This window comes from Pan paniscus, chromosome 8 (assembly GCF_029289425.2).
Source record: "Pan paniscus chromosome 8, NHGRI_mPanPan1-v2.0_pri, whole genome shotgun sequence".
NCBI lineage: Eukaryota > Metazoa > Chordata > Mammalia > Primates > Hominidae > Pan > Pan paniscus.
In genome coordinates this window covers 97,506,338-97,520,250 of record NC_073257.2, presented here as the reverse complement: position 1 = coordinate 97,520,250, position 13,913 = coordinate 97,506,338, and the positions used below count along the sequence as shown (strand labels likewise).

The window sequence follows — 13,913 nt, the reverse complement described above, 5'->3', positions numbered from 1 at the left end:
CCTTCAATATATGTGTGAGAGAAAGAGGAATTATAAGCAAAATATGCCTCTCTCACATGCTGGGGATTTTAATTAAAGTTAAAAGTTTAAAACACAGAGGTAGACTCTGCCCCTCCTCTCTGCTTCTCCCACCTAAGGACAAGCTCCTTTACAACACACTTTCTTTTTTTAAAAAAATACATATGTTTTTTAAATTTAAACTAGACTTTTACTTCTTTATTGCTTTTTTATTTTGTGTTATCCTTGCACAAGGGCCATACTAACCTTCTCTGTATTGTTCCAATTTTAGCACGTGTGCTGCCGAAGAGAACACAACAACACACTCAGAGACAGAGCCCATAGACAATGGCACCAGAGGATCTAGGAGCAGATTTCACTCTCCCCATCAATTTACCTTCCCATATTTTCCCACCTTTTGGAAGCCTGAAGATGCTTTCTTCTTTTTCTTGTCACTATGTAGGATTTATGGCTGTTTGTTAAAATATTATTTAAGCAAGGACCCTAAGCCACTGCCTTGAGAAAGAAATACTTTTGAACTGAGACCTTAGGAAAGGTCTCATCAGGAGCATCATGGGTACAGCACATGTTAATAAACTTCTGCTTGTTTTCCTCACTTGTTTAATCTGACTTTTGTTTTCAGGAGAGTGTCTCAACAGCATCTCTTTAAGAATCTAAAAAGGGAACGGACAGAAATTATGTTTCCTCCTTTACAATTTGGCACCCAAGATGGGGCCACAGAGACACCCTGACTGCTACAGGACCTATAGGTGAAATCCTGGGAGAACTGGCAGTTGCAGCAGCAAAGAGTAAGATTTCTCACCAAGGTCAGCTTCTCCCAGGTCTCTATCTGTTGTACCTGGCCAAGAAAGAAGGTAAAACATTTTCCTCATCCTTCCCTTTCCAGGTTCAGATTGATAGGAGGAAAACATTTACAAATAATAATAAAATTAATTCTTTGAATCTGTGACTCTTGTAGATTTGTTTAAGTACCTATTTGGTTATTGATGTTTAGTTTTGTAAGGATGATCTTTGTTTTCCTCGTCTCTGACTTTCCGAGTGGTTTGTCGTAGGAGGATCACAGTAAGATTCCTCTTTCATCTTGTTTTATTTCTTGGGAAGCTTGGCTTTGTAAGCAGCAAATTTTTTCTGTGGTCTGTGCCACCTTGAGGGCATAAATTGTCTGGCTTATGTCAGGTAGCCAGCTGGGAGTCCCACTGGGCCCAAAATGTCTGTTTGTCTAAATGTGCTGGCTCTCAGGATTTGTCTTAATTGTCTCAACCTTCATTGCCTTGCTAATAATAAAGGCCTTTACTTTCTTAGGCCATCTTTGGAAAAACTTCAGATCTTGAAGGGGATTGCATTTTTGCACCCTCTTAGGGGATGTAATTTTTGTGTCTGGTTGTAAGCCATAAAAAGACTTACTGATTTTAAGTAACAATTATAGTAGGTTTACTTTGGAAATTGGGACTTTTGTATCTAGAAGTATTTTTTTTTAAGGGATTCTTCTTAGTCTCCAGGAGATGTAAATCTTAACCATGACTTTGAAATGTCTAGGGAATTAGATAAGCAGCATTCCAACTGAGATAGGATTTGAAATAGAGTTAAAGTGCTTTGAACCAACCACAAAATTCCTTTCCTCAGTGGGTACCTTTAGCTCAGGAGAGAAACATTTCTAAAATTACTCATTTTAAACAATCAAGGTATACCTTTGATTTAAATTTTGGCTTACATTTAGAGCATAATAGGAACTTTTTTGTTTGTTTTTTTTAGTCTTCTTTCCTAAGCTCAATGGAACCACATACTTAGAAAAACAAAAGAAACAGTTTATTAAAACATTTTAAAGACAAAGAGTTTTAAACAGTGATTGCACTAGACCTCTAATAAACAAATATACCCCACCTCCAAGACTCTTTCTTTATGTAAATTTAAGAAAGGAAAAGGCAAGAAACAGCAATGTTTGCTATTTGCCCAGCTAAAATTTGATAAAAAGATTTTAAGAGCTCTATAGTCAAAAGTCACCTTGATTAAAAGCTGATATTTAGGCTATATGTATATGCATATATTTTTAAGACACCCTTCTTCTCTATGACAACTATATGCACTTCTGTCTGTTTCTCCTCTTGTTGATGTAATTTTTGCCTCTAAGACTTGTTCTTCCATTTACTTCTGTCTGTCCTTCTTTCCTCTTGCCACCCACAATGTTGCAAGAGGAAAGACTGCAATACTGTAGACCTAAAAAAGATTTCTAACAGCGCTGGGATCCTGGGAGGAAAACAGAAAAGGCACCACAGGCTCCTCTTTTGGGGAGGAACCTCTGTTTTTCCTCCTGGAACCCCAAGAGTTGTGAATGGACAGGTTCCTGTCAGCTGTAAAGCTTTATTTTCTTTTACATTGAACTCTATGATTTATCTGGCTTTTATATGTATGCATGTGTACATTTGTAGGTTGTATGTTGTATCTACATGTATGTATATGTCTATACATACATTTGTATATTTTCTACATGATACCAAATTAACTTAAAGATAAATGAGTGTTCATAAATTAAATAAATAAGCCCAAATATTTTTCCAGTTCATGTGACTTGAGTAAATCATTTGGGATAAATAAGGGTAAATAAGACTAGTTTAATATTATTGGTTTAATAAAAATAAGTATGTCTTCTGAGTTTATCAGCAAACTATTCATATGTTTAGCTTTCAGGTTCTTGCTTTTCTGATACTTGCCTAATCTAACATACAATAAAACAAAAATGATTAATAGAAAATTTAACTGGAGATGATGATCAGAGTTGCCTAAAGTCTCATAAAATTTTCCAAACATAATTGTTAAAATTAAATAAAATAGATTTAAATTAAAGTTTATAAGTAAAATTTTAAAAATAATTATAATTTTTTAATGTTTACTTTAAAAAGTCTCTCAAATCTTTTAGTAACTATACCCTTAGAGTTTTTTGCTAAGCTAAATTAAATAATTGATATTCATTGAATATCTAGATCATTTCCAAATAAGATATATTGCTAAGATATTACTAAAAATGAGTGTAACCTTTTTTACTTTAGGTTTCTTATTTCAGAGAAACAAAAGATATCTAGACCTATTAGTAAGTACGTCCTGTTCCACTGAAAAATGACTCCATTAGAAAGCTTATGTTTCTGAGAATTATAAAATATGTATTCACAAATTATTAGTATATGACTGAGTTAAAAATTGTTTACTGCTTAGATTTTCACTATGAATTAAAGTTAAGAATTAAAATTCTGACTAGTATGTGGTAACCAAAACTAGAACTTAAGAAAGGAAATAAATTATGTTTTCTCCTCTACAATTATAAGAAAAAATGATAAGTACTTCTATGTTGGCAAAATTCAGAAAAGAAATGTAAACACAGAGGAAGGACCTAACAGAGATAGAAGTGGGTAGGGGAATGATGAAAGGCTCTTCAAAGGAGTCAAAGCATGAGTGGAGGTGTGAAAAATACACAGGAATCATCCAGGTGGATAGGGAAGAAGTGAAGGACAGAGCATATGCGTTTGAGTGTGATATTCTAAGGGACAGATTGGGAAGCTCAGATGTGGCTGACTGATGTGTGAGAACAAAGCATAAGATAGAGACAGAAAGGTCCATCTAATTCCTAGGTGCTTCAGGCTGTGCTCACACAAGGGATGGGCAGATAACCATGGTGCCCAACAAGGTCCTGGCAGAGAAGCAAAGCTGACAGATGCCAGCTCCTGCTTGAAGTTAGGCATTGTCCCTGTAGGGTAAGGATAAGCTTGCATGAAGCTAACCACTGTGGTTGGCCCAAAATGAGAGACAGGCCACAGGATGTGATGGGAAACACTGCAGACATCTGCCACACGTGGTTCATGCATGTGACTTTGGGACTAGGTTTTCCTTGATCCCCAGACGTTGCCAGAAAACCCAGACAAGCCCAGGAAACCCAGCTGAGGTCAAGAAAAAGTCTGGATGGGACCTGAAATAGTACAGCCCAAGGGCCAATAAAGTGGAGAAGGGTCAGACAAATGACTGCATTTCAGGTCCTGATGAACTTTCTGGCCCCTAGGACCTCACTAACCTTGGCAGAAATCCAAACATGGCTTCCTTTTTGAGACAGGTAGGATCTTGACTCAAACACTGGTGATGGACATTTGGAGGGCACAGTGGCCAGACATTGGAAGTGGACCATGATTTCAGTAAAAGAAACCTGAAACCTTTTTAGCAGAACATACAAGCTTCAGTTTTTCCTACTCCAGACCACTCCCTATTCCACTCTGCTCCTTTAACACATTCACCTTCCTTTCCTGCCCTCAAGGCGTTTGAGTTTACCACCTCTGTTGGAGAGTAGATTATGGAACTCTAGAAGATACCAGGTCAGCCTGAGGCCGACCAAATAAAAAGAATCACAGAAAAAGTCAGGGGCGTGAGGGAGGCCAGGAAAAAATACTGTAACTGCCCAACGGGTTCACCTTGCCCACTGCCTAGACAGAGCCAATTTATCAAGAAGGGGATTGCAATAAAGAGTAAGTCACACAGAGCCGGCTGTGTGGGAGAACAGAGTTTTATTATTACTCAAATCAGTCTCCCTGAGCATTCAGGTATCAGTTTTTAAGGACAACTTGGTGGGTGAGGGGAAGTCCATGAGTCAGGAGTACTGGCTGGTCAGGTAGGAGATGAAATCATAGGGAACTGAAGCTGTCCTCTTGCACTGAGTCAGTTCCTGAGTGGGGGCCACAAGATCAGTTGAGCCATTTTATTGATCTGGGTGGTGACAGCTTATCCATCAAATGCAGGGTGAGCAAAATATCCTAAGCACTGAGCTTAGGAGCAGCTTAGAGAGGGTCAGAATCTTGTAGCCTCCAGCTGTGTGAGTCTTAAACCATCACTTCTAATCTTGTGCCTAATTTGTTAGTCCTATAAAGGCAGCCTAGTCCCTAGGCAAGAAGGCAGCTTGATTTTGGAAATGGCTATTATTGTCTTTGTTTTAAACTATAAACTAAGTTCCTCCCAAAGTTAGTTCAGTCTATGCACAGGAATGAAGAAGGACAGCTTAAATGTTAGAAGCAAGATGGAGTTGGTTAGGTTAGATCTCTTTCACTGTCTCATTCATAATTTTGCAAAGGCAGTTTCAACGTGGTCACTTAACAGAGAGAGGAAGGCATAGACAGCAGGTCTGACGTCAGGCACTGATCAGGCAAGATGCACATTTAAAGCATCTGCTGGGTGCAGCACTGAACAAAATCAAATCAGATCTTGTCTAGAAAAGCAATCCTTGTGGCATCACCAGGAATTTGGAAATGTAAGGACCAAGTTCAGTAGAGTCAATTTGCTTTATTTTAACCTCTTCACCAGGACTCTCATTAATGAATTTGGGATTTTGTGTACACGGTCCAGAACAAAGTCTAAAGGAAGAACACTGGTTATTTCCCATAGGTTTCTATTTCTGCTCCTTTAATGTAAAGCTTTACATACACTTTCCCCAACTTTGGCCCAGTCTGTTCTGCACCTTTCAAGCTCCCCTTCCCTCCCTAGGATACCTTCCTGCTGCTTTTGTTCAAGGCTAAGGTAATTTGAGCCATTTCTGAAAACTTTTATGAATTTCCCTATCCAGGACATTTGGCTGCTTTGCTTGACAGCTGACACAGCTTGTGTGAAGTGCAGGCTTTCCTTCCTCCTAGTTCAAGGGCATACAGGCAGAGCTTCCTAACATCTAAAAATGGGAAAAAATTTGCAAAGATTATTCACCAGCAGCCTCAGGGGTGAGGGATTGTCTGATATGGTGCCTGGGAGAGTGAAAGGGCAGGTGCTCTAAAACTTCCCCTAACTCTCCTAATAAGGGTGTCATTTTTCTCCTCCCTGAGTGGGAGGGAACTGAGAATAATGAAGGAAGCTGTGCATTTGTAAAAACTCACCCCACCCTGTCTACCCTACTTTTGCTGATTCTCTCTCTGAGATTGAGCCCATGGAATCAAAATTCTCCCAGGAGAGCCTACATTTTCACTCTCTTTTTCCCAAGTATTCTTTCACAGTTGGCTTTCTGGGTGAGAATGATCCCTAACATCTGTAAAATAATTTCTCTTCACATCTGTGTAAGAATCTCTTACATCTGTAGAAGGTTTGCATATTCATTACCTCATTTGATCCTTACAACTGTCATGTATAATTATGCTAATGATGACAAAAATAATTTAATTCTTATTCTGTTCCATGTACCACTAAGGTTATTTACACCACTAAATTTGATCCGTCCAAACCCTATCATGGAGAAATTTTATTAATCCCATTTTTCAGATGTGGAAACTAAAATCTAGATATGCACATAGATGGCTCAGGCAAGGGCATCCAGCTTTTCAAGGTCATTTAGTTTTTCTATTATAGAGCTGGGACCAACGAATAGGTGCCCTGCCTTATCATCTTGTGCTTGTTGTATTATACCAGATTGTTGCAAACCTAACTTATAGAACAGCATTTTCCAAACTGTAATAATGTGTTTAAGAGTCACCTGCAGATTTTGTTAAATGCAGACTCCAATTCAGTAGTAGGTCTGGGTGAGGCCCACACATTTGTATATCAAACAAGCTCCTGGCTGAGGCTGTTGCTAAGGGCCCAGGGACCACACATTGTGTAACAAGGCATTAGGAGATCCTGGTTGCAACCGTAATTTCTTAAGTCCCTATTTTGAGATTAAGAAAACACTTTCGAAAGAGACATTTTGCCACCTGATCTTCATCTTGCTGGTTCTGACCGTCCTGCAAGAAACTGCTTTGAATGGACAGGTGAGCTGGTATTTAAAGGCAAAGAATGATCCCTGAGCTAAGGCTGGAGAGCCTCCAAGAGTCTGCATTACGGGGTGTCAGAATTCTTCTTTCTGGGAGCTAAGAAGAGCATTGTTTACAGAGAAAAAGTCCAGGGCCCTTGGTCTCAAAGGCAGCTTTACTTCGTATGGGAGAAATATGAGGCTGAGGAAGAGATGTATTTTTTTATTCCGAAGGATGCAATTTTTTTTTCTCAGCTTATCAAAGCATTACATACCCTTTGGAAATCATTTGCAAGATACATGAAATAACAAAAACACTGTTTAACTCATTCCAGAGCTCAATGTCTAGCAATAACCACTATTTATCACTGTTATGTATTTACAGTGAGTTTTTAAGCTAGATGAAGACACAAACTGGTAGATAAAACAATAGAGATTACACTGCACTTTTAGATTTATGTGCTGTGATTGGTTTAACAATTCTGTCAGAAGCATCACCCTGGGTTATTAAGGATTCTCTGTATGCATAATTTTTGATGGTGATATAATTTTCCATTGTTTGTCTCCATCATAATTTCCGTAACTATTCCCATATTGCTGTTCCTTCAAGTTTTTTTCTAAGTTTTCACTGTTATGATTAATGTTGAAATAAATCTCAGTTTACATTTTTTGTTATTGCCTTACAATAAATCGCTAGGAGTGAACTTAGTGGAACAATGGTCTTAGACATTTTTAGGATGTTTGTTCCATACTGTCATTTCCAGAAATACTGTTTTCTAGAAAGGATTTTTTTTTTTTTTTTCTCTCCAAGAAGTGTCCCTGGATCCAGAGACTGAGCCCATTCTGAGAGCCTTCCTCCTCAGGGAAGCTAGCACTGTGTCTCAGCTATTTGCTTTGCAATTGTTTTCCTAGTCTTTCCTCCCTCTCATTATCAGAAAAGTGGCAGTGGAGGACCAATTTGGTTCTTAATGCACTCTTACTAATTGCACCGTATGTTACAAATTTGGGTCACGGTAGTTTTGAATTCTTTTTGTGTGTCTTTGGTAAAGAAAATGAAAATGAGCCAACAGAGAAGTGGATCATGCTGTGGGAAGCCCACTACCCATGCCTCCCCCTGCACTGTCCATCCCTGTAGGCCACCAGGACATGTCCATAAGAGGACTGGGAAAAAGACCCACTCAATATTGCCTTTCTGGTCCATTTTGATAGTCTGACAGCTTAATTGCAGTTAAGCTTAACTGAAATTCAATTGCCTGTACTTTAATTGTGGGTGCTTCCATATCCCAAGGTTCTCTCTTGTTGTTGTTCAAAGTCGCACATCTTTACATGTGAATACCATGGCCTATCCAAGATGTGGTGGCCTGTATCACCTGGCAGCCTCCCATATCATCCTGGTGTTGCCATTCTGGTGCAGAGTCTTGTCTGTTTTGAGCATGAGTCAGGGCATATCACTGAGGACCCCAGGGAGTCCAGGGTCTGCAATGAAGGAGAAAGCATGTAGGAGACTTGGGTACAGTGATACAGATGCCAACTCTGAGGTGAGCAAGGAGGAGGCATGGGGAAGATGAACCGCAAATCCCGAGGACAGACTCCAAGTGGTGGGAGGAAGATCCTGAAGCACAAATCTGATAATCCCTCAGTTTGATCTCAGCCTGGCTTCAGACAGAGCCAAGATCCTAGACTAAGCCTGGATCTTGGTCACAACCTGGACTCACCTCCAGGCTCATTGAGCCCTGACACAAGCCCATGCCAACTTAGATTCTGGCCATTGGAGTAAAACACTACCTGGCAACCATCTGAGCCTGAACCCCAACTGAGAATAATCCAATTTTTCCATTCAAGGAATATTTATTGAGTATCTACAGCATGCCTAATTCTGGGTCAGTTTCTGACTTTGAAGCCTCACCACCTCTTTTCAACATTAGTGTGAAATTTAATGAGAAAATACATGTGCCCAGTTAGTTCTGAAGCCATCCTCATAAAATTAGTAAAATCAATTGCCAGGTGTTTTGACAAAAGTAGACGCCTGGAATACAATTACAGCTCGACATAATGGTTAACCAGCACACCCTTTGGCCCACTTGCTTGTAGTCACTTACTTCCCGTAAGTCACAGACCAGGTCACAAAGAACTAACTTTCCTTAGTTGCTCCTATAGATAACATCTTTATCATTGAGAAATGTCAAGTTTTCCATTTAAGATATTTTTCAGAACTCATATTCCAGTGAAAGTACCAATGTTAGCTAACCTGAAGGTCCCCACCAAGGAGCTCACTCAACTGAAGAATGCAGTTGTTTCTACATCCTGATGATTTCACCCCCTAACCCTGACCAAATGGTGATCACAATCTTCCAGCCCCTTTCTCTCCACAATTCCCTTTAAAACCCTAGCCCAAAACCCCTCAGGGAGGCAGATTTGAGGTTCTTCCTGTCTCTTCATTTGGCTGCCCAATGGATTATGAAACTCTTTCTCTGCTGTAACTCCTGCTGTTTCAGTGTATTGGTCTGTTACTGCACACTGAGCAAATGAGACTGGTGGTCATGTAACAGCTCCATTGCTCAGCAGTCACCATTATGTACCCTCACCACAGCCTGAGCCCTCCTAACCCCAGTCATGGCTAGGGGGACAGTAGTCTTTTCAGAGTGTGGAGAGAGGTTCTGTAGGACTTCCTAGCAGTCCTGGTAAAGACTTGTTTCCACAGGCCTTGCACACATTGTTCTCTGGGTCTCATAGCTGACACATCCTGCTGAGTCACCCCCACTAGCTTTGGTTTCTGGCCCATCCCGCTCTTTCTTTGCTTTTATCTCAGAGGAAGCACTCTGGACTTCTGGAGAAAACCTTTCCTTCTTCAGCTTCCCTCCACTCACAAAGCTACTTCCTCTAAACTCAGATGTTCTGAGTGTAGAAAGGATGGCCCCTCTGGGGTTAGGAAGAGGATATTTGCTTGCCTCTTCCATAGGCAATTATATTTTCCTTTGACACTGGACAGAGCTCTGTATCCCTGACCTGTGGCAGAATGTGGTTGGAGGTTGTCACCTATTAGTGACTCTAAGTGACTATTCCTGATTCACTCGGCCAGTGGTGTTAGGCTCCTAGTGGCACAGGAGGGCATGATGTCATGGGCCTGGCTTCCTCTTCAAGAGGAAATATGTGGGCATTCTGAACATTTCTGTTCTGTGTGTCTGCCAATCTGGCACCCTCCTACCAGACACCAACCTTCAGAGTGCATGAGCATTGCCTGTAATTCAAAAGTGATTCTGGATTCTGAATAAGATCTCAGTCATCAGATCTCACTATGAGTGCATCTGCATCTCTCTCAGAGATACAAGGGTTGGCAGACATGGATATACTCGTTTTTACTTCGCAGAGAACTGGACCAGCAGAACCCACCAGGATAGGGCTCTTTTTATGTTACTGTTAGGGTGCACAAAACAATTTCCCAAAATATAGTGCTTGGGTATGCTGATTGCTTTTGAGAATTGAAAGGACTCAGAAATAAACCTCAGAACTATGGTCTCTCTCTGACCTTTTCCACACCTCCCTGTCTCTCTCACCCTTTTCTCTGAAGCACTTGGGAGGGAGTGTCTCTGGAATTTCCTTATATGATTAACAAAACTTCTTTCCAAAAGTAATGCAATTGTCTTAAGACTTCCTCCCTAAGAATCTCATCAAATAACCAGGGAAGATCAACCACCTGAGAAGAGAAGAGACTGTAAGTCATCACCACACCCAGACATCATCTGCTTTTCTGAGAGCAGCTCCAAGTGATTACCTGGAGGACTTTATCTGCAAAATAAAACAACCTTTGTCCCCGTACAGCGCCACCTCTCACATTCCAGTAGTGTCTGACTCCCACTGCCTGGGTCCATTCATTCTTTCTAATGATTGACTGCTCCTCAAAAGAATTGTCTACATTTTCCATCTGTTCCCTCTTGTGTGAAGAAGGATGCATAAGCTCTTATACTACACTGGCTTTTTTGGGTGATTACCCTGTGATTCCCCCCTGTACATGTTAATAAATTTATATGCCTTTTCTCTTATTAATATGCCTTTTGTCAGTTTATTTTTCAGCGTACTTTCAGAGGACGAAGGCGAACTGTTCCCTTTGCCCTTGCATTAACAACAGACTGACACAGATTCATGGAGATCAGCCACTAGGAGGGAAAGATTGTTGTTTTCTTTATACAAAAGAACAGAAAGCTCATTTCACTTGATTCTTAATACCGCTGTTTTAAGTCAGTACAATTATCCCTATTTACCTGATTAAGAAACTGAAGCTCAGAAGATGTTGAGAAAATTACACATGCTCACAGTTATCAACACAGCTGAGATCTGAGGGGACAATTTCTGCACTCAAATGACCATGTTCTAGCACACAGAAACCCACAAATCAGTGTTTGTGGAATACAAGAATGAACTTCAATTTTTATGTTTTAGTGATACATGCTAACTGAGTCTTCCCCCCTTGTCCCCACCTGGGATGCCTTGAACTCTGGGGCAAAATGGGCTCTTACAAACTCCTCCCACCAAATCAGTATCCATTCTTCATAGACTGGGGAACCAAGGTCTAAGCTCGGGTTGCTTTATGTGACAAGGAGACTAGCAGCAGGAGAGGTTTTTCAGACAGAGGTGATGTGATAGAAACAAAAAGAAAAAAAATAAAATGTTTACAGGTTTTGAATAGACCATAGACATGTTTCCTAACCTCCTTCCACCTTTTCTGTTCCCTTATTTGTAAAATGGGAATAATAATACCTGCCATCCAGGGGCATGGAAAAAATTAAATGAAAGTACATTTTTAAAACATCTGTCACTGTGCCATCAAGGTTTAAAGAAGAAATGCTCCACCTTGCAGAATGAGTGTAAAATCTAAAAGTGTGGAACCGCATGAAGTTCCTGTATACCCCATCTCCCATTTCCCCATCCTCTTCCTACCTGTGCCTCCTTCAGTAGCCCCCTGGCCTGGAAGGTCTGGGAGCCCACCTGCCCTCCACTTCCCTGTCTGTCTATCCCCCACCACAAGCACATGTGGCTCATGTTCAATGCCCAGGAACCCTCTCCTTTCTGCCACTCTCTGCTTGTCCAAACTCTTTCCCATCTCAGAAAACACCCATTTGACCAGTTCAATGCCCAGAGGGCTCTTAATTCATCTTTTTTTTATTGTTTCTACTATCATTGGCAGCTCACTAATAGCTGAATACCAGCAGTTTTGGGTGTTTTATCTGAGGGATTGTCAGTCCTTCAAGGATGGAGCTTTCTTTTCCAGCAGAACTGAATACAAGCCTCAATTAATGAGAGTAACAGTCAACATGTGCTTCCCCTCTGACAGCTCCGATTCCAGAATATTCTAGAACTACTCATTGAATATGGACAAGAAAGGGAGGGAAAGATTTTGCATCTTCTGCTGGTATATTCCTCTTCTTGTTTCTCTCCCCAAACCCTCACACACACACACACACTGCCCCACACTCAAACACACATGCCTCACATATTTGTAGGCACAGATACACAAACTCACACTTTTACCTCAGTAAAGCAGAGCACTGGCTGCCCCATCTCACCACAGCAAAACCTAGTGACTGGTTTCTTCTAAGCACCTTCTTGGGCGTCTCTATTGTTATGAATTCAGGTTTTACCCATGCCCTAATTTATCTAAACAATTCAGGCTAACGTTGTCATTGTCTGGCTACTCAAAGACTCCTGCTAATTACTTAGCACATTCTGTCTGATAGAAAAGTCTTTCTTCAGCTGCATGAGATACATGTGGTGAGGAAGAGGGGGACAAAGCAACACAGAAGTGTGGCTGTCCTGATGTTGGAGCTGGAGAGAAGATCTGAGACTAAATACTTCCCAGAAACTTTGACGACACTTGCTTTAAACACAGGCCTGTCACAAAGCACACATGTTGTGTCTGACAGAACACACTTCATTTCCTCTACATGGAACAGTCTCTCAGTTGTTCCCAATTGCCTCAGAGACAATAGAAAAGGGAGTCTGGGGAAAATCAGATTACCTCTGATCTCATTTCTTTCTCAGTTTCATGGATCATAGGTTTAAGTTATTTTAAGAATTGCCACTGAGGAAGAAAAGGCAAAGAATTCAATATAATCACACTAGTAACATGACTGAATAGGTTTGTGAAAACTTCTTCCTTTTGTCCTTTCTCCCTCCTTTCTTCCTGTGCATCCATCCTTCCTTTCTTTTAGGTCACTATCTGGGTACTGAGGACAAGACACTAGGAAGGTAGCAGCTGTCATTCAAAAGACCACCAGGATGGATAGTAGAAATTATTGGCAGTAGCAGTTTGCAAACTGGGAAGACACTTTCTATGGCTGGTACTAAAGCTACTTTCTCTTTGAAGAGTGGAAGGACAGGTTGGGTTTTATGGCTCAGAGGGCCAGTATCATACATATTCAGCAGATTTGGGAGAAAACTATACATATTTATGAGAGAAGCCAAGTGCATGCATAACGGGTAAACCAGTATGTAACGTACATTCCATGTTCACTTTAGGGCAGGGTTTTAGCATTGAAATGGGGTGGAATTTGGCTCTTCACATCAAAGAGTGAATTATAAGACACAAAGACAATTTGTGCGCAGCCTCTATGAGCTGCTGCAAATGGTTTAAGTTCTGCAATTACTTATCAGAAAAGAATGTTTGTAAGGCTGGTGGTCTGTCCAATCAGATTTGTAGCGGCCTGGGTTGCAAATCAGCCTGACAGCTCCTATTGCTGGGGAGTTTTGTGAGGGTGTGATTTTTTTCTTGTGGTCATAGGAATTTAGAAATTTGCCATACCAGCTGGGCCCTGAATGCTCGATCCATGGGTAACTTTTGTTTTCTTAACCTTAGGGCCTGTCTTAGTTGATAAAGCAGTATCTATTTCAGTCTTTCAGACCACACAGGTATTGAGGATAAGGAGAGAAGCAAGGGCAACACCCTTCCCTAGTTCACAGGCCACTTGGCAGAGTGAACAGCATAGAACAGACCCAGTTTCAGATCAGAGCTCTTCCAGTGACAGCAGGTTAACACTAACAAGCCCTTCTCCTTGCTATGCCTCAGTTTTCTCCCCTATAATTACTGTTGTTATCTTTCAGATTCAGTGCTATTAAAAAATGAAGCCCTGATGGAAACAGAAGACTCAAGGAAGAGATGGCAGAT

General features: G+C 40.7%; 1 non-coding gene across 1 annotated transcript; it reads right to left on the bottom strand.

Annotated features, from left to right (window-relative positions):
- Positions 1–208: 208 nt before the first annotated feature.
- LOC112441046 (U6 spliceosomal RNA) lies at positions 209–311 on the bottom strand. Its single transcript, XR_003029029.1, has one exon. It is a non-coding gene; the product is annotated as a U6 spliceosomal RNA (small nuclear RNA).
- Between the last annotated feature and the right edge of the window lie 13,602 nt (positions 312–13,913).